Here is a 27,742-nt window from a genome sequence, read left to right as displayed (position 1 = left end):
TGAAATACTATACAAAGTTTATTTAACTAATCTTGGTGTAGTTTTTCAGTTAAAGAACTACGTCATTATATTATAACAACAAAGAAAATTTCACTTTACTATTATGGGACTAAAATTAAGATCCGCAACGACACTAAAAGTTACTTATGAATTACGTAAAGTTTTTTACATTCATTCTATTTCGTATATAAACAAGTTCCGATAATTACAGACATTTTTAAATTCCATTCATCCATTGTCGTATAAGTTCGTGTAATGACTTTTCAATCACACCCCTAGATGTAGCCGCCATAAATCATGTTGCGGTCATCTGCCGCCCGCGGCGCTGCCGACGCGCCGTACACAAGCCAATATAACCAGAGCTCGTGGTACTCGAGATGAGTTTGTATATAAAGTTCATTTTAAACTGGACATCGTTTCAAATGTGTATCAACGGAACGTATTGTAAGCGGGGTATTCTTTTTTCAAATCGCGGCGGGCGCGTCTGACAGATGTATGCGATGTTGCCATGTGCGTTGATAGTGACTCGTAATACGTATTTAAACGGTGGGATTAATAACCGTTTTGGACGCATTGAAAACCCTTTTTATAATATTCCCATCGATATTAATATGAATGATGTCATTATAATTATATTTTGTAATGATTTTTAATTGTTCTCACTCAAAAAACTTGACCTTGAACAAGAGGAAACATACGTAATTCTTTAATTTATGCAAACAGAAGACATTTTTCATGTAAATTATTCACTTCTCAATTGTTTATAGGAGTCAATATTGAATTGGCTGGAATATATTCCGTATTATACTCGAAAATTATACCTATTTTCAAATTATTTAGAAATCTTCTAATACTTAATTAATTTAATTAAAGCTACCAAAAATATACATATAAAAAAACGATAAACTCTACGACGGTTCAGAAATGTTTAAATTTCTCCTGCATATTTTTCTCACGCCCGTTAAACTCCATACAAATATAACACGTTAAATATAAATCGAGTAACTAAATTCAATTAAAAATCGTTTTAAAGTTTCTTTAAATCGCAATATGTCGCTTATTAAATGGAATATTTCTCGCAACTGTCAACACGAATCCAGATAACCGTGACAAGGCGCGGTCGTTCGGCAACTCGATCGATTCCCAGAAACGAAACGGAATCGATTTATTTATCGATAACATCAAATCGATTCAATCTACTATCGCGAATCTCGAAACAAGTCTTGCATAAACGAATAAAGTCACACTCGGTAATGTCCAAGAGGAATATAGTACTTTTTTTTTACAATGGTAACACCGAAACGTCAATTATAAATGCGAATGTTTGAACGTATGTTTGTTAGAAGGTATCTTCAGAGCGGCTGTATGATCACGCTGAAATTTGGCATAAATTAAGATATAATCTGGAAGACCTCATCGGTTACTAATAAAGTTTTTTTTACACCATCAAACATAATTAAAAGTTTAAACTATCAACTTTTGAATTGCTTAGTCTATGATTTGTCGATGGATTCGGACAATTTTTAACGAGGTTACTATTCTTTCGAATGATTCCTGAGTGCCGACAAATTCAACTTGTTCTATGAACACAAATCTCAAGATTGCTAGAAGAGACTCCAATGTTTGAGTTCAATAAAATTTTGTTAGCTAAAAATGTATGAGACATAATTTAAAAATGATTATAAGCAAAAAGATTCTGTTATAGATTGTCTAGGACTAGATTTTAGTAGCAATAGCTATTCAGATATTATGCTACAATATTTTGAAGCACCACGTATAGAAAATAAACAAAATTTTACATATCTTTATATATATAATTCTTTTGTGAGTGTGTATGTCACTAAACTTCTCTCAAACGACTGGACCGATTTTGATGAAAATTTTTGTGTGTGTTCAAGGGGATCTGGGAATGGTTTAGATTCACAATTTTGTCCGCTGGACAATGTTTTTTTAATTAATTTTTAATTTATTAGTAGTTGTTGATTTTGGAATGTTTTACATTGGATCCGACAGACGGCGCTACCATCGCAGTGTCAAATTTTAAATAAAGACAGGACAACGTCTGTCGGGTCCGCTAGTTATTTAATAAAAGGTGATAACTTAAAACAAATGTTCTAAAAACTTTTATGATTTAAATCAAAGAAATGGATTAAATTACGTTAAATCGTAGTGCACCATCTAACATATCTATATCCTTGTTATCCATACCTCGCTAATGAAGGCAAGAGTTTTGCGCTCGTTCCTTTTTCCCTTTTCATTTGCTTCAATCGAGTTCACCGGAAAGGGGAACTATAAATTGCCAACGCTTCCAACCGGAAGATATCAAAATGGCCGACCATTTGAGCCACTTCTAGCAAAGACTCAATTAAATGCTGTACTTAATTAAACAAGGTCATTATTCTAATCTAAAACACTAATAATTTTTTCCGTGTAGTCGCAATCATCATCATCAGCTCACTATACGTCCCCGCTGAGGCTCGGAGCCTACTCAAATTCAAGGGTGACTAGGCCATAGTCATCCATGGTTCAGTGTGAGTTGATATGTGCAGATTACATCACGATGTTTTCCTTCAACAGAACATCGGAACATTGCTCCATGGCGATATTCGAACCCAGGATCCGCAGATGGCAAGTCAAGTGCTTAACCCCTAATCTACCGACTGAATGGATCCGTTGAATGGAAAAAGACGAAGAATCGGGCGTTTGCCAGTATCGTGCTAATAGAATCGAGAGACTGGAGACTGGAGCGGTCTCCAGTCTTCAGAATAAAGAATAAATGCAAAAAGTTTAGATATGTCTTAATTGGTATGGTTACCCAAGTACATTTCCCAATACTCAGGATCTCGCGACATACAACGCAGGCAGTGCAAAGTCATCATACTAATTTACACTACAAAACAGCGTGATAAAACGTCGCAGTTGTTGTGACAGTTTGATTGATAGATGTCACGATGTCATGCGCGTGCCAGGCGCCATTGGAATCGGGTATATATGATCGTTACTCATGTTGACAACCCTAATTACTCCATATTGATTTCTTTCTCGAAGGCGTCGGTGGATCAAGGGTTTAAGCTCTTGACTTGTAATCTGCAGTTCCTTAGTTCAAATCCCGCCATGTCCATTTATCCCAAGTTCTTACGGTGAAGGAAAACATCGTGATGCAAGCTGTACATATCTGTAAAGAAATTCAAAGATATGTCTAAAGTTAATCCGCACTGGGCCATGGTAGACTATGGTAGTCACCCCTTACTTAAGGTGGGCTCCGAACCAAGCAGTGGGGAACGTGTAGTGAGCTGCTGCTGCTGATGATTCCTTTCTTGTTTTGTTTAACAGTACTTTCAGTAAAGTTCTCTTACAAGACCCTAAGGACTTCATGGAGACCTTTAAATAACTGAGTATATTAGAGCGTAATCTCCATATCTATGTTTTTAAAAATAATAGTTGTATTGATCGATATAAAGGTACGTACACACTTGCGATGTAGCAGTCATTAATCGCTGCGTTAATTGAGCGAGCGTTGCGATCGCCACGCGCGCGCCCTGTCGCATGTTATCGCTGCAATTATGCAAATTTCATGGAAAATTGTTCGACACTCCACAGGGTTGTCACTTAACATCAAAATATTATTTAAATATTTGTTTTTAACGTAAATTAAGAATCATGTAGTACAGTTAGAATCGTTAACAGCGTGAGTAGTTCAATATTGACAGCAAATCCATATACAGAAATGTCATTAAAATCGTAGTATACTTTAAAATAACATTTATTATTTACCATACATATATTTATTCAAATGTATAAGATTTTGATAAAAGTTTTTTTTTAAATTAAGTTTGTATTTAACCAAAATTGACAACCCTATTTCGCATATAGTAATTGTTAGCACTTATTTTATTTCACACGGTGAGCCATCGCTCATGATTGTGTACTCACCCTTAATTTATTTCACAGCAATAAATATAGCTTATGCTTTTTTTTTAAATCGACTAATAAAGAAATTTACTTTGTTCTTCACAACCTATTTCATACACCTTACTCTCATTAGCTTAGTAAATATCGCTTACGAGTATCTGTTTTTGTAATGTAGCTGTCACATTTCGTTTTACGGAAATATTTAAACCTTCTTTTGATAAAAAGTGTAATTGGCAATTATTACTGTTACATAAATTATTAATTGAAAATTGAATTTATTATTATTATTATTAATTGAAGTTGCATTTATGTAATTTATATATTTTTTTTGGTTTTGTTAAGTATAAAAAGTTACACAACACACAACTATTAGGACTTAATTTATAATGCTTTACTGTACTCTGACCCTTTGTACATTCGCTAACAAAAGTCTTGCGGTTATTCTGACAATTGTCGCATATCAACAACATGGCGTTGTGTGTGACATTACACCAAATGACGCAACCATTGAATTCAAACCACTAATTGCAAATCGCAAACCGCATTGTGCGTGAATTTAATAATTCGTATATTATCGTACATTGAGATGTATTATCGACACGCAATACTATTTACAAATGTATATCTGAAAGTATTATTAATATAATTTTTATATATATAATTCTTTTGTGAGTGTGTATGTCACTGAACTTCTCTCAAACGACTGGACCGATTTTGATGAAAATTTTTGTGTGTGTTCAAGGGGATCTAAGAATGGTTTAGATTCACAATTTTGTCCGCTGGACAATGTTTTTTTAATTAATTTTTAATTTATTAGTAGTTGTTGATTTTGGAATGTTTTACATTGGATCCGACAGACGGCGCTACCATCGCAGTGTCAAATTTTAAATAATATTCGAATTTAAATTTTATCTTATTAAAAAAAGTATGAAATTTTCAAATTAAAGACGTGTAGACAGGACAACGTCCGTCGGGTCCGCTAGTAATTTATATAATTTCATAAACATAGTCTATAGAAATATTTTTATGACCGACATTCATGTTTAAATGAAATCTGTGATATTTCTTTCGGACTAAACAAACATCTATTATTTAAAACATTATATTATAACTATCGACCGTGAAATTAAAAAGAAAACTTAATTAGTAGCCTATGTTCTTCCAAACTATGTTCTACATCCATGCCAAAATTTAGCGAAATCCATGTAGACGTTCTGGTGATATCTTGAAACATCCATCCATTCATCTAAACATTCGCATTAATAATACTAGTAAGTTTTTAGGTATTTATTAAAGGTTAAAGAATTACTGGCTGAAAATAGTAACTTTCTTCGCCATTTAAGTTATTTATGTTTTGTAGTTACTACCGTAATGTGACTCCATCAATTAATTCATCCATCTATAATTAATTACTCACTAATATTAGTAAGATTCCGATAACATGTTACATGTTTTAAGGATGTCTTCAAACAAACAAATAGCTAATTCATTTTTTTTTACTTCTCGTACGACCTTATTCAAATTCAAATCAAACGATCCACCATAGTTAATAATTGCACTTTCGTACCCCTACTCTATGTGTACACAGCCCTTGTGCACCCATAGCAATTAACCCTTCGTAGCCTGTCGCAGCCCTATGTTACCCCTTTAATAATCCATCCTTTGTGTCAACTGTCGCTCTGAAATACTGAATTAAAAGTGGGTGTACTTTTTTTACCGCCTCCTCTGCCATGGTTAAGGGTAGTTTGGAGGGGGGCTAATACACTCGGCGCTGTTTTGAAATGACAGGCCTTTCAAAGAATCTTTTTAACTTGACGTCGAGTGCGATGTAATTTGTTTTGTAGTATAGTACATGAATAGTAATTTGACTTTTAAATTTTTGAGCACTTTTTTGTTTGTATACTCTTTGTTCGCGACTGTACGTGAACACATGAATGCAAAAATGTTTGGATGTGTTTTTTTCTATAATACTAGCTTTCGTCTGCGACTCTTAATAAGTAGCCTATGTGATCCTCCAGACTATGTTCCTACATACCTTCAAACATCCATCCATCCATCTAAACTTTCGCATTTATAATATTAGTAATATAATATTAATATTAGTATGATAATATTGAGCGTCAGTGGCTCAGTGGTCAAGCACTTGACTTGCAATCTGCAGGTCCTGGGTTCGAATCCCGCCATGTACCGATGTGTTTTTCGATTTCCGATTTGCATATGTACATTTATCCGACGTTCTTACGGTGAAGTAAAACATCGTGATGCAACCTGCACATAACTGAGAAGAAATTCAAAGATATGTGTGAAGTCAACCAAACCGCACTTGGCCAGCATGGTTGACTATGGCCTAGTGATCGTAACATAGGGTAGGCTCCGAGCCCCTCGGTGGGGACATGTAGTGAGCTGATGATGAAAATAATATAATGAAACGAAAAATAATGTTGACGGTTGGACAGTTTTTGAATATAGAACATCATATTTGTATGTAGACAATCTCGGCATACACAAACTTCTCGTAATAACAAAGTTTCAACTACCGCGCATAATACACAGTAATCTTAATAGCAGTACTAAGTTTGTTGTCTTGTTTGATAACCACCTAACAGTCTCGTACATATTTCAAGGAATTATATCGACATGTTGTGTTGTATCTACCATTTGAAACTCAATACCAATTTAACATTTATCTACGCAAGCGAATGAACGTGATTTTTTTATACTCGTATCATAAGGTGGCACACGAGCGGCCACCTGAAATCGCTGTAAAAGCGAAGTGACCGTTGCTCATAGACATATGCAATTGCATATGCGTTGCCTACCTTTGATCGACGGAGGAGAGGATGCACAGAGAGAAAATATTTTCCTAGCATCCTCTCATCCGGAAAGTCCACTTCCACTTCCCATCCTTTCCTTATAAGAAAAAGGGTGGAAAGGGAAAGAGGACTAAATTAGGCCTCTGGGACGCACACTCATCAGACGAAATGCAGAATAGCTTCCACTTGACGCCTGTCTTCTGTGTGGTCGTGGTATTTCACCGGGTGAGCCGGGCCAATTCGTGCGAAGATGTTAAAGCGGGCTCTACCAATGTTTTTGTGGAATAATAAAATTTCAATCGAATTTTGACCAAATGATAATCACTATAGTATTTTAATATCGCTCGTCTATCGATAAATTTAAGATCATTAGACAAAATAACGTTAAATTATATAATTTTGTTACCGCATATTAATATCAACCCCTCGTAACAATGAGGCAACAGAATACGTACATAACTCCTTCCACTCACACAGATTTGAATTTAAAATGGCGGCGGCGTCTCAGCATAATTTCGGATGACTAAATATGAATCCTTGCTCAAATAACAAGGGGCACGGACCCGGCACGCAAACATCTCAATTACCACTGTTATTAATTCAGAAGGGTGGTTATTAATCAGGACGCTCGGTAAATATAGTCGGTGACGCGGAATCGGAAGAAGACGTCACTTGGTTTTGTTTGTCTTAAAAACATTATAACTCCAATTTTGTTTAACTGAAAAATTTATTACAAAAATGTCATATTGTTGTATACAAGTGTGGCAATATGTGTATACAAGTGTGGCAATATGTGTATACAAGTCTGTCCAAAATGTTCGTAAGGTATTAAAGACATTAGCGGAATATCGTCAGGCGTTTATCAGTTCCGACAGATGGCGTTTCTCACGTTACCTCGTCCTCGCAACTCTACGTGATATTAATGAACTACTTTATCTGTTATATCTTACAAGGTTGATTTCACACCTTCATGAACTTACTAGAAATGTGTTCCTGATAATAACCAAGCGATTCGACCTTTATACAATAGTAACAGAGGTGTACAACATTTTCTTTTCTAACCTTTAACCCTTTTTCTTCCACTTATATTTTCTTCTCCGTGACTAAAATGTATACTTGTACATTCAATACTATGTTCTTATATATTCCATTATGTATTCGTATGTATGACAGCGTATCACCCTCGTCTCGTCCATTATGCTGTGCCAATGAACACCCTAATATGATTATCGGATTACCCATTAGTGGACATATCGAGAACTAACTAATGACAAAACTAAGTCGGATGCTTGGTTCATGTGCACTGTGTTTAAAATATTTAAACTAAGTTTTGAATATAACTGAGTTTGTCTTTCTAAAGGTTGCAAGTGACTCTGGCCGCGTGGTTTTAAAAAAAGATAATAAGCAGTCTATATGTTCTTCTAGATACCAAATTTCATCGAGATCCGTTCAGCCGTTTCGGAGATACATTCAAAAACATCCATCCATCTTATCATTCGCATTTATTATATTAGTAAGATTACAATCGTCTTTTGTTTGTCTTTGAGTTTTACTTTCTATCTTTTCTTTGAATTAATATCGACAACTCAATTTTACTTTCTTAAACTGTGAACCATTGTTCAAATAAATCTGTGTAACATTTTCCTCGAAATTGTATTGCTTTTTGTTCCTCAAACTTTGTAGTTATTAATTCAATGTATAAAGGGTGAATCCGAAGTGAACGAGTCGTTGCTAAGGAGGGCTAATTTGTTTTGCAAATCGAGGGCTAGGTGCGCGACTGGGGAGGGAGATATCTTTGTATGTATACTATACATTTTTGGATTTCACAAGGCTTCAGTCCATAGATATAGACGTAAATAAACAACTGTATAAATCACTAGCTTTCGTCCGCGAACTCGCATGCACGAAATTATAAAAGAAAACTTAATTAGTAGTCTATGTGTTCTTCCAAATGCCTATGCCAAAATTCTGCAAAATCTTTGCAGCCATTTTGGAAACCTTGTAACAAACATCCGTCCATACAGCCAAACATTCGCATTTATAATATAAGTAAGATAGATTAAACTATAGCCTTCATAAACAAATATAAAGTGTATAATAAACATCCATGGCTGCCGTAGATACCTTAATTCGAATATTGCGTGACTTAAGGTTATACGACGATACCCCTCCACTTTTGAAAGCGACGTACAAAACTCTCATGATCTCTTGAATGTCTAGGACGAACGTATTATGGGGTTAAAACTGAGGGGTCTATTGTAATGGTTCCGTTATAACAATGTGATACATCTTTAGTTTATTAGATGAAGGGAAAGAATAGAATGTCCAGCCCTTCGTATATTATCATCAGGATTCCTGAGAAATAGGGTTGTTTGTTAGCAAATTAGGGAATGTTATATTCCTAAAATATTATGTTTGGATGGATCTTACTAGGTTCCTCCAGACCACTATTGAGCCCTCTTCACTGATCTCGCTGAATTTTAACATAGTCTGGAAGAACAATTTTGCTGTAATAATTATTTTTTACAATTCCACAACAATTTTCGTTTTCATAAATTATACCTTTCTAGATTGAGTTAAGGTATAAATTGCAACAAAGAATTTTACTTTTAAGATTCTTTGCCAAGTTCAATGTCAATTGTCACTGGACATGTGACAATTTCATTAACACTCCACATGGAGTCACCGTCTAAATAATTTAGACTCTACGTTATAACCAATGTACGCATAATGTTCATACTATTAGCATATTCATATTGTCATTATGGGTTGATTAGTTCGTCTCCAAATCTGGAAACATATCTTGAATTGTGAATAGGCTCACAAACAGGGCATGTTGACTTGACAGTTAGTAATTTTGTGATATGAATACAAAATAAAAGCAATTTAAATAAACAACTCACGTCTGTAACCCAGAGGGGTAGGAAGAGACCACGGACTTCCTTTTGGTGTGACCAAACGAACCTCCATAATGCACTTTTCGCTCTTGCGGGAGACAGAACATGATGAGTGGCGAGCCCAAGCATGCAGCAAAGCGAGCAATATAAAATACACATATTTATTTGAAGGTCAAAGTAATTTGTGTAGCTTATGATTAGATTTACTTTGAATAGAAGGGACATGAATTGTCAGACAAAGTTTTCTTTTAAGTTTCTGGCTATTATTAGCACAAGTTCAATCATCATAAAAATCGTAAATTTTGATATAAATTTAGGAAAATGATGTATTGATGTTATAAAGATTATTAATTTCAAGCCCAATTTTAATCCGTCAAAGCATTTCACTAATAAACGTAATCTTTTTATTAATAATCTTGTCATAAAAATGCCTAATACAAGAAGACGAGATGCCGAGAGCGGCGGCAAGATCAACGCGGTGCGTGTCCGGCTCGAGGAACCACGGATAAAACTGTTTTAAGTGACCCTTTAAGACGGACCTTAAGTGTCCAATTAGCGGTGCAGTGTTAAAATGACCGCGGCGACACTGAGGAGCCGAATTTACACCGACCGTGTACAAAGAACTATTGATGCCGTTTGTATAGACTTTAGCATTTGTATAGAACTGATTTAAGGAAAAATTTTAGATAAAGTTTTTGTTACATTTAAAATTATTCGAATTAGTGGCAAATGGTTGGCATTTGAGAAGAACTCAAATTATTATTTTTTTGTTTTGTTATGAATTATCTTATTAAATTTCCAGAAGAAAGGAATTCCACTATAATAGTTGTTATGTGCAAAAATAAAGTAGTTTCTAGGTAAGAAAACAACGAGTAATTCTGGAGATTAAGACAGTGGTTATGGACATTGATGTTAATTTATAAATGTGACTGATTAGGTGGATGGATGGATGTTTGTTTAAAGGTATCTCCCGAACGACGTCGTGGATCTTATTGAATTTTGCAATAGATGTAGAGCAAAGTCTGGAAGAATACGTAGTCTACTAATTAAGTTTTTTTTAATTCCATGCTGACGGATTCGTAGACGATAGTATGTTAAATAATTTCTGTCACTTCTGTTAGATTTGTAATGCAAAAGAGCGGCATCACAAGGAGAAGTGTCACAGCACAATGCAAAATGGTATCTTTGTCTGTTGTTGTCCTTTTTAATTCGTAACTTTTATGCGTCAAAGTGATTCATTCGGTATTTTTCAAACGTAAACAAACATCAAGAGTAGCCCCCGCAACCTTTATCACAGATGACGAAGGTCCATTTTAGGAGGTGGCTAATGTAAATTTAAAGTTTGTTGACGTCGTAAAACTTCTGAGGTCATTTATTGGAAGGTTTGTGATGACAAAAAAATGCATCAATAACATAAAATGTAAATTTTTAAGCTGGTCTTATTAAGTTATTCCGCACTTTTATGCTTAAATAAAACAGGTAAATTAATTATTAATTACTTATATACAAAATAAATGTATAATTAATCCTACAACATCTTTATATACAAAATTAATTTGTGTCTAACTAATCGGATCAATCAGGTACGTAATCTTTGACGCACTTGCGTATGCACTCTTATGTTAAAAGTATCTCATTATCATCGTCATGACCTGGTCCCACTAACGTAATGTCAGCGCACCAGGTTTCCATCATCCAAATCTATGTGCCGTCATCCCCATCAGTCCCGTCTTAGTCATGTCACCTTTTACACAATCCATCCATCTCTTCATAAACCTATCTCTACCGGTGTACCCCTCCACACTCATACTTAACATCCTTGCCACATCTTCCCTCCTGATAACATGCACATCCCATGCTAACCTTTTACTCTTTAACTTTTCTACTACTGGTGCTATTTTCAGACTTCCTCTAATATATGGTAATAGTAAAATTTCTCTATCTTACAAAGCTATTGAAAATTCTTGCTTAATGACTGGTAAGTTTTTGTGTTGCCATAGACAATTTACTATACAACCTCTATGGTACACTGAAAAGATAAAAAACATTATGACAATATATGATCGCTCGCATAGACGGTAGAGCGGTCAGAACAAACATTGACTCTGCGTACCCCGGTAGCTTTTAAACAGTTTGCTTATACCGTGCTAATGTGTCCTGCGTTGCCGACGCGACCGTCAACCGATAACTTTTTTTTATGTCTGTTGCCAGTGGCATACGAAATAGTGTCGTTTTATAGCTTTGTTCAGTGTTACCTGTGAAGATTTTTTTTTACGTGGTCTTCTTATGTTTTTGCCGCTAAAAGCAAATAGAATCTTGGTAATCGAGATTTTAAGGTACAAATCATTTGCGTTTAAGAATATTGTATCAAAATTATATCACAATCTAATCAGTAGTATACGAATGGAGACAAACATATTAACGGTTATTTTTATTTATATTGATGTAAGACGGAATGAACTCGTTGATATTATTTAAATAACATGGTGATTGTCTCTTTACCTACTCGTTTGATACTTCTTACTAATATTATTAATGCAAATGTTTAGATGGGTGCATGTTTGTTTGAAGGTATCACCACAACAGCGGAACGGATCTAGAAGAACACATGGGCTACTAACTATGTTTTTATTAATACCGCGCAGACAGAGTTGGCGGCGATCGCTAGTATATTATACATTTCAAATATGATAAATATTAAGAGAAGCTTCGAGAAGAAATGACAAAAGAATCACGTCGGTGGAAAGACATTTGTACGTTATTAGAATAAACACAAGAATGAACGTCGCCATAGCGCCACGCGGCGGAGGTCCCTTCGACCTACTAATTACTATCCCACACAGGCCATCTTTGGCGCGCCGACCATCCTACAAACATCCCTAATACTAACGTCTTGTATCCTTTAGAGGAGTGTAGCACTTACGTCATTTTTGTCTTTAGTATTGGACTAATGCAATGTTTAGATACAGTAGTGGTCTTCGGTCTAGACCACCGGAGGATGTTTGTCCTCTTAGCGCTCACGTCCCCACTCTTTCAATAACAATAACGTCGTAATGTGTGAATTTTAAAACGCTAACATACAAATGCGTCATTTGTAAGTGCGTTACAAATTATATTTGAAAGCTCTTGGTCTATAATGTACGTGCTATTTGGTTGGTGTACTTCCTAATCAATGGTAAGTTCAAGGTAGAATAGAGTCTGCAGTTATGTGTTTCATAAATCCTACCAAAAGATTGTTTCTTTGCATCCTTTAATTATTAAACTTTTATTTCGATCAAAATATTTGCCAATTAATAATTTTTCAGTCATGCGAGTAACATATCGCCCCCGAATAAATACGAAACCAGAAAATAACAAAAAAAATCTCACTCGTCCCACCCTTTTAATCAGTGCAACCCCCGTAATCAAATCTGGGACGCCATTAAGGGATTAAAAATAATATCCAGTGTTGTTCGTAACTGGGGTCCGATTGGACGTTTGAAGGACCAGGGGACCATGATTTTAATGAACTGTTGACATTTTTTAGGGTCGCATTTGCCGCTGCCAATTATTTATATATTTATATAAACCCCTTATGTGATACTTTAGTTTTGTTACATACAACAACAATGGTTTTGTTTGTTTTTTTTAAATAGTTTGAATGGTAAATAAATAAAAAAATCAATGAAGCCTTAACCTAAGTCCAATCTAATTGTTTCAATTCTACAATCATAAGATTACATACCATGAATAACCTCTCTAAGTACATATTTACATATGTATTATTGGCTATTATATACACAAAATATTAATGGCTAATATATACAAAACAAAGAGTTACAAAAACTAGACTTCACATAACAAAATTGACACTAAAATATCGTATCAAAAACAACGGTGTATTAAAAAGCGAAATGAAAATAAAGCAAGTATTAGACCTATCCCCTTCGTATAACTGATCCGCCGTGAATTAAACTGCTGACCGAGTCGAGTTCGATTCAAACAAAAAGCATATAATTGGCAAACAAGGGGACGTAGAGCGTTGGGTATACGATGCTATAGCGTATGCATTTTGAAACTTAACGAAATTTGAACTTTGAAATCTTCATGAAAATTAAAAACAAATTTTAAAAAGCTGTGTCGTATCTACGAAATCGTCTGTAATTAACATTAATGTTTTTCAACGGGGATTTTGGTCTCAGAAACCCACGATTACTCAATTTGTAACTAAGCTATCGACAATGTTATTTTTTTATAATGTCCACCACTGATAATGTAAATCACATTAAATATTGTACACCAGCTGACAAACTTTTTATAACTATGTAATAATGTAACACGGAAATAAATAGGGAATACATAAGGAAGAACATGAGGTCGGCGCCGAGCCCAGTTAAATTTAACCCGCAGTTAAGTCGCAGTGCCGGCGGACGTCACCCGCTAATCTTACTTCAAGTGCGTCACTGACACCGATAGAGATCTCTATAGAGATGTAATACAATAGACAAACTTAATTTGAACGATACAAAGAAATCTCAATCAATAAAACGATAATCACACATTATTATAAATGTTCAAATCAAAAACCAATTGAATTTCTGTTTAATAATCCCAAAGAATATTGTTAAGTAAGCAAAGCAAGACCTTATGTATTATATATTAAAATATTCAAAAGAAAAGCAAAATTAATCGAATTTGTAATTAAATGGATGTCGTATTATAATTGGAAAAAATGTATATTACTCTTTAGTTTTCAGTGAATTTAAAATAAAACATCGTCAAAAACGTATTCACAACTCTTAATAAATACATCAAAGACAAAACTAAACCTCGAAATTACAGTCGACTCCAGTGATCCGGGATTACTGACAAGATCCCTGTATTTTATCAATCAATAATAATAGTACCTGTAACCTTATGCACAAAGTTCAAATTCCTTTGCATTAATTTGTAAATTGTCTCGAATCAAGGAACATATCGCTATTGACATATCAGACAGCTTTATGTTCGTGGCAGTTTATCGACGTTTATCTACAAGATCATTGGATTCGCGCGAACCATAATACACAACATTTCCTACTGTAAAACATAGACTTCATAACTTATAGAAATGCTTCAAGTCTATGACCGATCTATGTGTTCTATGTTTAACAAACAGAAAACTATCAACCACTAACAAAAAGAAAGTCAACCAACCCGCACTGGGCCAGCGTGGTTGACTATGGCCTAGTCACCCTTAACTTAGGGTAGGCTCCGAGCCCCTCGGTGGGGACGTATAGTGAGCTGATGATGACATATTATTTGCACATTGCTGTGGATACATCTATGGATTAACATTTATGGTCGCAGTTTGTTTCAGTACAACGAGAGATACGACAAAACTTTATCCTATGAATGTTTCGGCTGTGCAAACACACGGCTACGATCTTTGTTACTTTTAATGTAGCATCTTAACATGCCTTTGGATTGAGTTAGATCTTTTAACAATAGTTTAATACATGTAGATAAAAAACTTAAATAAATATTGACGTGTCAATAGGCTAATGGTTAAACGTACGGATTAAGTGGTCGAGAGTTCGAATCTCGCCATTCGACTATTGTCGTAAACCATGTCATAGCACAAGCTTATAGCTAAGTTGGAATGGTACAAGAAATATTAGTAAATTAACAAAAATCTGCTAATATTTTTATTAAAAAAAATACTTTGTCAGTGTATAGTCAAATCATAAAACTAACAAAAGATAACAATTGTAAGCTAAATTTATATTTGTACCAATATTGTCGAGCTTCAAATCGATGCGTTCGTTATACAAAGAGGGACAGAGTACAAATAGTTAGGGAGTTAAAAGGGGGTAGGGGGAGGGAGCGGGCCTGTTCCCATGGCAGACACCCTGCGCGAAATTAAATTCATTGCCATCATGTCATCAATGTGGATAGGACGATGTTATTCGAAAATACGTCAATGATAAAATAATGTTTTCAAAATTAATTCTAAAAATAAGATGAAATATGTATACACAATACCAACTAAATACAAACACATTGATCCATAAGCAAAAAAAATATTTATCAACCCGTAACTCTGTAACACGCTTAAATTCACGTATAAAGTCAAAGTGAAAGAGGATATGTAAAGACTGAACGTTTTATATTCCCAAAAATATAGATATTACGCTCACTGTACAAAAAGTACGTACGACAAATCATTATTCTGGAAGTCTAATTTCGGTGTATGGTCGTCATATCTTCTAGTTCAAATTTACCTTTGCAACTTTCAAAACATAATCATTTATTTCCAAATAAAAGTAAATTGGACAGCATAATGTTTTCTTGCTTCATTCTCGCATAACACTCTGACCAAATCTGGCGACTCTACACTCGCAGCGAGTAATCCGCTCACGAAGCACTCGTAAATACTCGTCCCGACCGTATGCACTCAGCATATTCATATACTTTCAATCTATTCAAATATTACAAATACCAAAATACTTAGACTTGCAATCAAAACCATTTTGAGCTTTATACCCAGAGCATAAGATTCAAGAATGTAATTTTAGATGCATTAGTAAACTGGTGTTAAATAGTTTGTCCATGATGTCGATTCGGGACGCGACTGGCTGCCATTTTGTACTAGCACTTTGTCAATACAATGCAGTTCGGGAGAGGGATTACATAATGTTATGTGTCAAACTTACCGGATGGTTCTTGATACCAATATTTCTATATAAAACATATCGTTATCCCTGTCATTATCTTTGACCAAACAGAGATAAAAATATATTTTAAATACTTAAAATTGACAATTAATTTTCAACAAACATGAACTATTATAAATGTTGAGGGGTACATACGTAGGTGTAGGCCTTACAAGAGATAAATTGATTATGTGAAAGTCGACATGACCAAGAAGGATGTGACTGAATGTCGTTCTGGAGAACGAAAACTATTTTGCCAACCCTTCATAGAGTAGGGCAGGGATTATTATGATATTCATGAACTTTTAATAGTCTTTTAATATTAACCCATATTTGAACAAAGTTAAGAAATTCAGATATTTGGAATGAAAATTTAAAACTCAAACAGCTTTTTAAGAGTCGTCGTTTAAAATTTGCTCAGCCATTAGCAATGTTGGGCTTCTCGGAGGCTGCGCTACAATCTGATGCCAATCGATTTCGAGCATCAGCCCCTATTGAGAAAGTTTCCTTGTACTTCCGTTAATGTAAGTTCATTTAACATTCTGATTAAAAGTTTACAGTACTCTGATTAGACAAAATTTCTTCTATAATAAAAGTATTTAAGACTAAGTAACAATTCCCATTGTTTTTTCTTTATTTAAGATCATTATTTTCATTATTTTTGTCAGGGAGCTGCCATTTTAAAATCTTTGGATACCATTGAACACAAATTCTACAAGTACCCTTGACTTACTTTGGTATGGTTATTTAGCGACAGTAACGCGACAGAAGTCCATGCAGCTTTTACGTTCAGTAGCAAGAAAATAACAGTTTTAATGTTACTGATTATTTCAACACCTAATGATGTGTCCTTAACGTGAATAAGAAAATGAAAAGAAGGAAATATTCTAATTAAATATGGATGCAGCGTAATGAGTTATGCAAATATTGTAGACGTTGCCTAACGATTGGGGGTTGTAGGCACAGAGGGAGGGGGTTTACCTTGTACCGGACGAATCATTTGAAGTATTTACTCCGATGAATCTTTTGGTTGTTATCTTTAGTAATTGTTTGAAGGGTTTAATTGACGAACAGACATTTAACGTTGCTTCTTTATTTACACTTGACATAAATTAACACAGAGTTGGAATAATGTAGATTCCTGAATTATATTTAAATACTAGCTGTCGCCTGCTACTTCGTTATTATCCTATGTGTTCTTCAAGACTATGTTCTACATATGTATGCAGCCGTTCTGCAGATACCTTCAAACAAACATCCATCCAAACATTCGTATTTATTATACTAGTGAGATTTTAGGTATTAATTGAAGGTTAAAGGATAACTGGCTGAAAATAGTAAGTTTTTTGTGGTTTTAATCGCCGTTTAAAAGATGTTTTGTTTTGTAGTCGGTACCGTAATGTGACTTTTAAGCAAAAACAGTATGTTCGCTTAAGTCATTATTATAATGTAAATCGTCAGTTGGCCGAGCTTAGGCGAAGTTTGCTTAAGTGGCTGAGACATAAATTACTTAGCAGCCGGTGTCTTGTAAGTTACTTTTTTTAACTTATTTTGTGTTAAATATTTTTCGGGTCTAAGCATTAAAACGATGGGATTATGTAAATAAGTTTTCTTTAACAAAATTTATGAGGGTTTAGGTTTCATTTTTGTGTAAGTAATTTTAGATTTATGTCTACGTAATTTGGTAGTGCGAATTAAAATTATTGAGTATTCCTAATACTGATTGTTTTTTCTCATTTTCTAATAATATAAAGTTTCTAAACTATTAGTTTTCCAAACTATTAGTACGGATTTTAATTATTTATAATGTTAGTAAAAATCGTAATGTTATCAGCAATACTAGTTTGAACGAAATCTGTATACAGTCATCAAAATATTAATTAAATCGAGTGGCACGTCTGTTTTATGAATTTTTAATCTATGCCGCTACAAGCGACGCAACATTTTAATAAAATTCTTGAGCAAACATTAATGAAGCCGACGCACCAAACAACCCGCGCCATTGTGGTACTCGCGACCCACCATTATGATTTTAGCCGAGATAATGTACGGGAAATGACGGCAAAAGAAATTTAATTCGCGTAACGATGAAAGGGTTATGTGGGGGTCGGCTTTGATAAATAAAGCCGGGAGGGACCCGGAGGATATTACGTGCCCTTTTTTGCTCTACATATTGATATTAATGCTTGTGAAATTTTGACAAAATTGCGCGCGTCCCGCGTCATTTTAAAGGGGACGTTGGCTCGTTATGGTCCTTTCAATTTACAAAATGATTACATAAACTGACTTGAACTGTTTCATGTTTTTAAAGAAGAAATCATGCAGTTATTAACAAAACATGGAACATCGGTATTTATATTCGAATCTTCTCTTCTTCTTCTAAAGCCTCTCCATTACTGGAGGTTGGCTATATTCGAATAATGGCAACAATATCTTAGAAATAATACGACTTGTTTTACCATTCAACATTTAACTTTAGTTGTCGACGCGATCCCGTCCGCGCGAGTTCAAGAAAACTTAATTAGTAGCTTATGCCTTCTTCCAGACTATTTTCTACATCTATGCCAAATTTACAAAACAAACATCCATCCATCCAAACATTCGCTTTTATAATATTAATAAAATTGCTATCGAGATGTAATAAAATAATTTAAGAATGTCGAGGTAACTTTTTAATACACTTTTAGTATTATACTAATAGACTGTGATAACAAAGGTTATTTTATTTAGAAATACTTAGAGTTATTTATACGTGTTTACATGATCTGATTCTTTCATTAATTTATTTATTTATTAAAACAACCCAACAGCATACATATAAAATAGCAGATTAACAAAATTCATACAAATATTGTACATTTGTTTGCCAATTATATACATGTACAAATTACGTTAGACGCATTTTTATTCATACAATTTTATAATTTGGGTAGTTTATTTTTTTTAATTCACATCGTTTGATATTAATTAAATATTTATTTCCCCTACCATTGTTACCCTTTACATAACTGTATGATACTGTTATGTGCCGTCGTGTTAAGTCGCAACCTTTGTGCGCGTCTGTATCAGATCCTTCGTTAATATTCTGTTGTTATCCATTTAATTAATCCGCGCTTACACGTCTAATAAGCGCCGACTTGTACCTATTGCATTAACGCTTTAAGATGTATTCAATAACTAGATGTCTCCGGCGGTTCTGTCCGCGCAGAATTAAAAATAAACACTTAAGTAGTAGTAGCCTATGTGTCCTTCCAGACTATGTTCTACATCCATTCCACATTTTAATCTTGGTAAATTGTACCATGATATCCTTGATATCTAGTAACAAACATCCATCCATCATTCATCATCATCATCATCAGCTCACTTTAAAAGTTAAACTTACATAAGTTATTCGTGAAGCTTACTAATATTATAAATGCGAATGTTTAGATGGATGTAAGAAAGGATATTTGCTAGAAGGTATCTCCAGGACTCTTGCTGGAAGGAATCTCGCTAGGACTCATAGGCTACATATTTTTTTTATTCTGCATAGACAGAGCCACTTAATAATAACGAAAGTTTGGGAATCAACTATGTTTAAAAAACAGCACTATTATCATTGTTTCTCACGATAACAACGCAAAACGTGACGTTTCAAAATGATCAAAAATTGAGCTGAAAATGTCTGCTAAATATAAGATAAATTAAGCGTATTAATACCACGATGAAGTATCCTTATTATAATGAAACTATGATAGATGTAAGCTCGCATGTAGAAAGCTCACGAAATAGTATTGCTATAATTAAAAAACGATCAGCCACGACTCTAACCCGAAGTCACGTACGACTGACCTAGCATCACCTATGTTGACCGACAACATAGCACTGGTGTTTCGGCAGTAGTTACTTGTACGGTCAACAGAATAATTTAAAAAATAATTTAATACATTTTTTAAGTGTTATAAAACAAAAGTTTGGAACACAGATTACAGTTCAAAATACTGTATAGCTTTTTAACAATTTGTTTTTAATTTCACACGAAGACACAGACTAGGGCTAGTAACGGTAGGTTTTTTTTTCAGAAATAAATGTTGAAAGATTTCAAAGACAATTTAAGTGTGTAAAAAGTAACATTTGGAGTATGTGAGTTCACAAATTTTTTGAAAAATATTATTTTGATTAATTATTAAGACTCATAATTAATCGTTAGACTAACCCGTAAATACATTGTTTTTTTTAAGTGTTTATTTTGTCATATCAAATATAAAACTATTGAAAGCTTTTTTAATTTTCGCACGGTACCACAAGTTGCAGCTTCCTAACGTAATATTTCACTATCGAATTCACACGATCGAACCTAAACAACTGTCACGATCTTCAATACCGCCAACTTGTCTGGATGAGGCTATGAAACAAGCGTATGAAAATCGGCCATTGCTACGAAAATATGGCACAAGATTACTAAGTACGTTGGCGATGTTTTTTACGTTTCTAAAGAAGAAAATTAAAATTCTACTTATCAGAAATATAGATCAAGGTATCAGACAAAGCCGTCTGCTTTTAAATGATATTACAAAGACGTAAAATTTTACGAAAAAATTAACAGCTATCCGACTGTGAACTAAAGTTCAAACATTAGTGTTTTTAAATTGACACGATTTTAATGTCCCATTTTCGACATTTATTAATCCAAATTGCAAATCTAGATAGTCAATTAGTTTTAGATTAGTGTAAAATATTTTTATCTAAATATTAATGACTTTTATTTTATTCGATCGCGTTTTTCATAGCCCCAATTGATCAGGCGTCAGTCATAACCCGCCTCAGTTGTTTTAATGTGCTCATTACTTTTATGTTCCGTCTTCAGCCGCTTGTCTACGAAGCTAACTGTACTTTCTTTTAGGAGATTGATTATTAAAAATTTCGTACGCAGTTAATTATATGTATAAGTTAATTGAGTAATTCATTGTGAAGTGTTGTGCGCCTGCGCAGATATCAGTGACATAAGCGAATGGAAAGTAAATGATTGAATACAACTAACTTTACATACATTATTGTTTGGTAATGATTTGTTTCGTTTCAAGCAGATTGTTTCATCTTCAAATTATTAATTCTTTCCTGACTTAAGATACAACTATGGTAATTGACTTTTGACAACCCTAATAAGACCATATAGAATTATTATATAAAACCTCTTTCACTATATAAAAAGTAAAATATCAAAGAACAATAATTATTTTGATAATTGTTACATAAAAAGAACAACCCGTCACACTTGTTTCAAATGTTTGCCATACATACAAAATGTCATGTATGGTAAACATTTGGAACAAGTTTTCAGTGACGGTTTTTACCAAGTACTTTGAGTACTCATTAAATTCATTCCAAAAATATGGTTACATCTTATCTATAATAGTTTAATAGATCAGAGGGTTTCTGGTACGCTCTTAAACCAATATTTTTATTTAATTCCTTTATCATTCTATATTTAACTAAGTCTTGTTACATCAGTGTAATAAATGATCGTGGGACTAATTCCCGTTGATTAATGATAGGTTTGTCTTCAGCGAGGGTCGTCGTCGCCGCGATTTCTTAATTCGTTAATTAGACGCGAGGCGGACCGGATTTTGGTATATGAGTGATTGTCTAAGATTCTATACGATGTAAATTTATGATCCGCAGTTCATATGTTAGGATTAATTATGTTACGATGAACAATGCAATGAAAAAAATAGATTTATAAGATATGATGGGAATGAAATGTAAGGACAAAAAGTGTTTTCTTTTCGCTTTCAAGTATTGAGTATTAAAGAAAGAATATCGACAAAGACAAATAAAGTGCTTAGATTAAAATTTACATTGATTTAGATCATTCGATATCGCTAGAAGATTAATCTGGTTGGTTTGATATTCATTTTTAATTTTTCTACCACCAATATTTGTGTCGACATAGACTTTGTTTATATGGCAATAAAAAGCATGGACTTTGGATGGAACTAAAATTTTAATTTTTTTGCATATTTAGACACCTCCTAAAACATGGATGACAAAATAATGGGACTAGACACAATATTTTTGGCACGACACTTATCGCAAAATCTATCAGCCACTACGAAAAAAAGTGTGAAGTAGGTCCCTACATTACGAAATTATCTCATAACATTATTCTTTGGAAGAATAGTACTTTTATATGAAAAGGTTCAATACCCCTGTCCTAGAACTACTGAAAATATTAAAAGATATTTTAACTAACGTATTTCATGTTTCAATTCTAGTTATCTCATACACTTTGCTTATAAAAAACTTTCATACTAATGTTAGTGAGGTTTTTGCTTTACATTATGTATAATACTAGTATGTATGTAGATAACATGAGAGGGGGTAGGGGGTATGGGCTAGGGGGTGTCTGACGTCGACGCACCCACATCAAACTTTCAGCTGCCCTGTCCGGACATAAATCAACGCGAGGGCTGCTGTGACAACCAAGTACAATCAAGTACAACACTGTTACGTGGACATTTAGATTTTTTTAACCAATCTACAAGTAAGTGTTTTTAAGTTTGTTTTTTTTATGTTAAAGCTTGAAAAGTCGACAGCTAATGGAAAGTTGCGTTAACTTTATCGTATAATCAATTGAACTGCAATTAACTTTGGTTTTCAAATACCACTAATTGATGTAGAAAAGATAAATTGCTTATCAAATTCGAATTAATATATGTAGTTCGTTTTTAAAATCATCTGTAGTATACGAAATAATATTTTTTTGCCTTGATGTTACCGGGACTTGTGTCCGCACTAGATTATCGTACATGTGTGCGCCCCACTGGCCTACAGGGAGTGAGGGAGGCTGACCCATTTACAGGGGTCCGTACAATTTTAGCGCAACCCACGCCTTTTGTTCACAACCTTACATTTGACGCTTGAGATAAAAGAATAAAATATCAACCCAAGTTGTGCTAACTTAATGGAATTGTATGAAGTAATACAAACGCCATTTTTTTAATATACACTAACGAAACCCTATTTTATTAACACTGTTCTAAAATGTTCATTTTAAAGTTTTACAGCATGACATTAAATATTTTTATTTATCGATTTCTGCAATCTAATCTAATCTAATCTAATCTAATCTTACTAATATTATAAATGCGAATATTTTCATGGATGTATGTTTTTCTGAAGACATCTCAGGAACGGTTAAACGGATTTTGATGAAATTTGACACGGATGTAGAATATAGTCTGGAATAATGAATAGGCTACTTATTAAGTTGTTTTTTTAATTGACACAGACGGAGTTGCGGGCGACAGATAGTACCTATATAAACTCTATCGACTTAAAAACAAATGAAATTTACAACAAGCCATATCAACATAGATAGCAAACTAAACATTGTAATTAATTAGTTTTATATAGTATTATATATTAAGGTAACTTACCGAAAATCTGTCTAAGTCCTAAACGACTAGCTCTGTTCCCAACACACTTGAGAGTGAAGCCCTCGAATGAACGCATCTGTCGCTGGCGGCAACAGCTCAATAATAACGCACTCAGGATTTTAATAAAAGACATGGCGAATAATAAAAAGCAAGATGGCGGCCTGGGTGCTCACAAAGGGTTACCGAAGGCGACGATTCAATGAGCCTTCAAGGAGCCATGTTTATTTCGTAAATATTCCCCTTATAAATATTGTTATTAAGGAAATGTTGAGAGAGGAACAATATTATCTTTATTTCTGGTATAAAATTTGTTGTAAAATTTATATGCGCCTGACAATACGCTAATAATAATAATTATAATTGCGATGTTATTACACTTTTTAGAAGTATAGAAATTTTCAGATGTCTTGGCGGCTCTTAACTTCGCGCAAGTCGTTGCCTAGAACACAATGAGCAGAAGAGAGCACTATGGGCACCGACGACCTTAGACTACCAATATATTTGAACAAAACTATACATCTCTTAGTACGCAAGTTCATAAATAGCGTTTTCGTAAGTTATGTTGGTAAACAGAAACTAGATTTGAAAACATTATTTACTCGATCTATTATTAAACCTTATAAGTTGTTTTCATCAAGATAATAAAGTTCTATTAAACGTTTTAAAAATACATTAAACAAATGCTCTACAATGTATCAAAGCTGTAAATAGGGATGCGCTGTCTCAGTGACCGCCAAAAGCGCATCAAAAAAGTAATAAAAAAATATCCAATACATGTTTTTACCCTCGGGGAAGAGAACAGCTGCCGTATAACAATGATACGGCCATATTATCCATCGACCTGGGGCAATCGGCACATCGAATAACCAAACAATTTTAATACACCCCCATTCCTGTCTTTAACCTAGTAACGAAGGTGTCTTCTGAGTTTAGCAGCATTATAAACGATTGCACGCCGTATGTACGAACGCCCTTTGTTAGAAGTCACGCTTGATTTGGGGCAAAATTTTGTCCTTTTTGTAGTTTCATTGTGTTTTGAAGGGTGTAAAAATTTCATATATTGTTGTCGCGTATTAAATTACAATTTCATATTTTGTTGTGAGCTTTATATTTGATGTTATTAATGGTACTTAAATTCGCAATACAAATATTTCACGAGTACAATATTCTTGAGAAGGATACCAACATTTAAATTAAATAAACTATTGGACAAATAGCAAACCAGTATTGAAACATGGCACAAATCTTTAAAGATTTAATTATTCAAATTATTCCTTACTTTTGTATCTAAATTAACCGACGCTTCGAAATTAAAAAAGACAGTCCGCCATCTTGTATCTCTGTGTAACCGACAATTTAAAATTGTCACAAAAGACGTGTTGTATATAATGGGACAGTGGTGACAGTTTGTTCCATTTTCAAAATGAGCGCTCCTATTGGTTGGCGCTTGGTGACAAATGGGTGACAAAGCTGCGCGGACAACCAATCACGGAGCGCGTTACGCAGCTTGAATGCATTGCTGAATAATCGTTACATTATCCCGTAGGTATAACAGGAAACAGTTAATGGAAGGATTATATAACTTTGAGTGAAGTTAAACTTTGAGCTTTAAATGTTCAGAGATTTTTATATTTATTTTCTAAAATTAAGACTTAGATTTATAGACCAACTACACATTTAAATTTAATTCAGATTATCTTACTTTTTAGGACAGGTGAAATTTACACTTCTTTGATGATTAGCTCCTTCACTGTAAATATAAGAAACCAATCGACAAGTAGATTCTTTATTTTAAGCAAATTTTAAAAACTAATAACAAACAAACATAATAGTAGGCTGTTAAAGAAATCTATTAATTGTCAAGAAATTACCATAGCGTGTCCTTAAGTAAAGTTTTTAAAAACATTTTAATCAACAATTACACGCCATAACACAGGTCATAAAGTGTGCGGGCGATGCTCGTTCAGATATCGCTCACACTTAATTTTAACCTCATAAATAGGTCAATGGCATTTCTAGTTCAAATGTTAGAATACTAGCGAACTGGAGGTTGGCACTTCGATTTCCTTTACACTTATTTCAAAAAAATGTTTCGTTCAATATTTAATGAATTATATCATCTAAAACTTATCTCATATGTTAAAAGAGTCTAATACTATATTTTTTTCTAAGTAAATACACCAAAATTGTGTGTTTGTAGAAGTATAACAAAATATAGTGTATGCAAGCATTGAGATTGTGAAAAATTTATCTTATCTAAGTAAAAAGTCACCCTTACGTAAGCGACGAAAGAGAACGGGATCTCTTGTGTCGAAGGCCAAGACCTATTTTGTGTTGATGCGCCAGCAGGGTAAAGTAAAAAGTCACTAAAGGATCATTAAATTAGCAAAACTAAAGACTCTAAAACTCAACAAACAATAAGATGACAGATGAAAACCTGTAAAAGTGACAAGTAAAAATATAATCCTACATAACGCTTTATTATGCTAAGAACTTTTAGTATATCGTTTCAAAAATGGGGTGAAACCCTACTTGAATTTCAACTCGTAAACTCGTAATAGCTCGTAAAGATATAGCGATAAGCGCATGTCATTTGTTATACGGCTTTTTTTTTCGTTGTTGACACGAAAATTACCTTGATTGCCGATATTATCCAATGATCGCGTTTGATAAGAACGGTTATAAATCTGTTTTTGTAAACACTTCACATGAATAAAAAAAATATAAAGTATCGTCTCAAAGGAATATTTGTGTTCAGATACACGTATATTATTGGTCAGCTTTTAAATAATATATGAAAAATTAATCAAAAAATCACTAGAAAATAATCTACAATATGACTGCTAAAAAGTGCTATAAAGCTTACGCTTAGACATCTAATCTTATTAATATTATAAATGCGTATGTTTGGATTTATGAATGGATGGATGGATGGATGGATGGATGTTTGTTTGAAGGTATCTCCAGAACGGCTAAACGGATCTCTATGAAATTTAGCATACGTATGGAATATGATTTTTTAAATACCGCGCAGACGGAGTTACTGGCAACAGCTAGTTAAACTATAAACTATCATTGCATAAGTATAGTATTCCGCTCTAAAAAACCGGAGTTGAAGGTCCTCTGACACCATCTCAGAGACGTACCAAATTCGTCCATCACGAGGTCATAATTATCGTAATAAATAGCGTCCGTCTCGGCGCTAATGATCGGACATCATGACCGACTCCCAACTCCCAACATTGTTTGCCCAAACAATACCGGCTTCGATGCCCACTGTCCCACGGAAATACTTGTTTGGTGATAGTTAGCGGTATTTGTATCAAATATTTGCCATAGACTTATAAAGATATTAGACATGACCGTATAAAAATGATTTTCTGTAAGCTTCGGTTTAAATGAAATGTGAGATTGTAGTCTATTTAATAAGATTATACAACAAATCTTAAGTTTTAAAGTTCATCTCACAAAAATCCAAGGTAGATATCTTAATTTCTAATCTAGAAAGGAATATAACATAAGTAATAATACAAATGAAAAAGTCTTCAGAGTGGGGATGTAAATACTAAAGTATGATATTTTTTTAAGAAAGAGAATGAAAACCACAAAGGTCAACAATAGTTTATGTAACAATTTTTTATAATTGTCCTTCCAACGGATAACAGCTTTAACGTGGTGCCAACGCTCGTATACATCGGGAGCGAGTCGTTTAACACATCTGCCGACTATGTATAATTAGCACAAATAAATAAACAATCCACTGTTTATTGTGTCACAAGCTTATTCTGCAACGCCCAGTATAACAATAACCTTCCCTCCCACAAACAATACGAACTAATTCGAAGTTCAAAATGAATTGTTGATATGTTGGGCGGGTCAAAGTATTCTGGTCGGTCGAGGCCTTGTCACTGGCTGTCGCGACATGTGGAAACCATTTGTTTGGTTTGTAAATAAAGCCGTATTCACATCGACGTCGTCTCTCGTCGGCCACATGCCGCGCTATGTGGTCACTGTTGCCATTTCAT

The 27,742-nt window shown here is 34.0% G+C and overlaps 1 long non-coding RNA gene across 1 annotated transcript in view; it reads right to left on the bottom strand.

The window, feature by feature from the left end:
* Positions 1 to 27,742, bottom strand: part of LOC106119533 (uncharacterized) — a 98,968-nt gene that overhangs the window by 418 nt on the left and 70,808 nt on the right. The gene's annotated exons all lie outside the window — the stretch shown is intronic.

The sequence above is a fragment of the Papilio xuthus genome, unplaced genomic scaffold, assembly GCF_000836235.2.
Source record: "Papilio xuthus unplaced genomic scaffold, Pxut_1.1 DF827461.1, whole genome shotgun sequence".
NCBI classification, from domain to species: Eukaryota; Metazoa; Arthropoda; class Insecta; order Lepidoptera; family Papilionidae; genus Papilio; species Papilio xuthus.
This window is presented reverse-complemented; position numbering and strand designations above follow the sequence as displayed.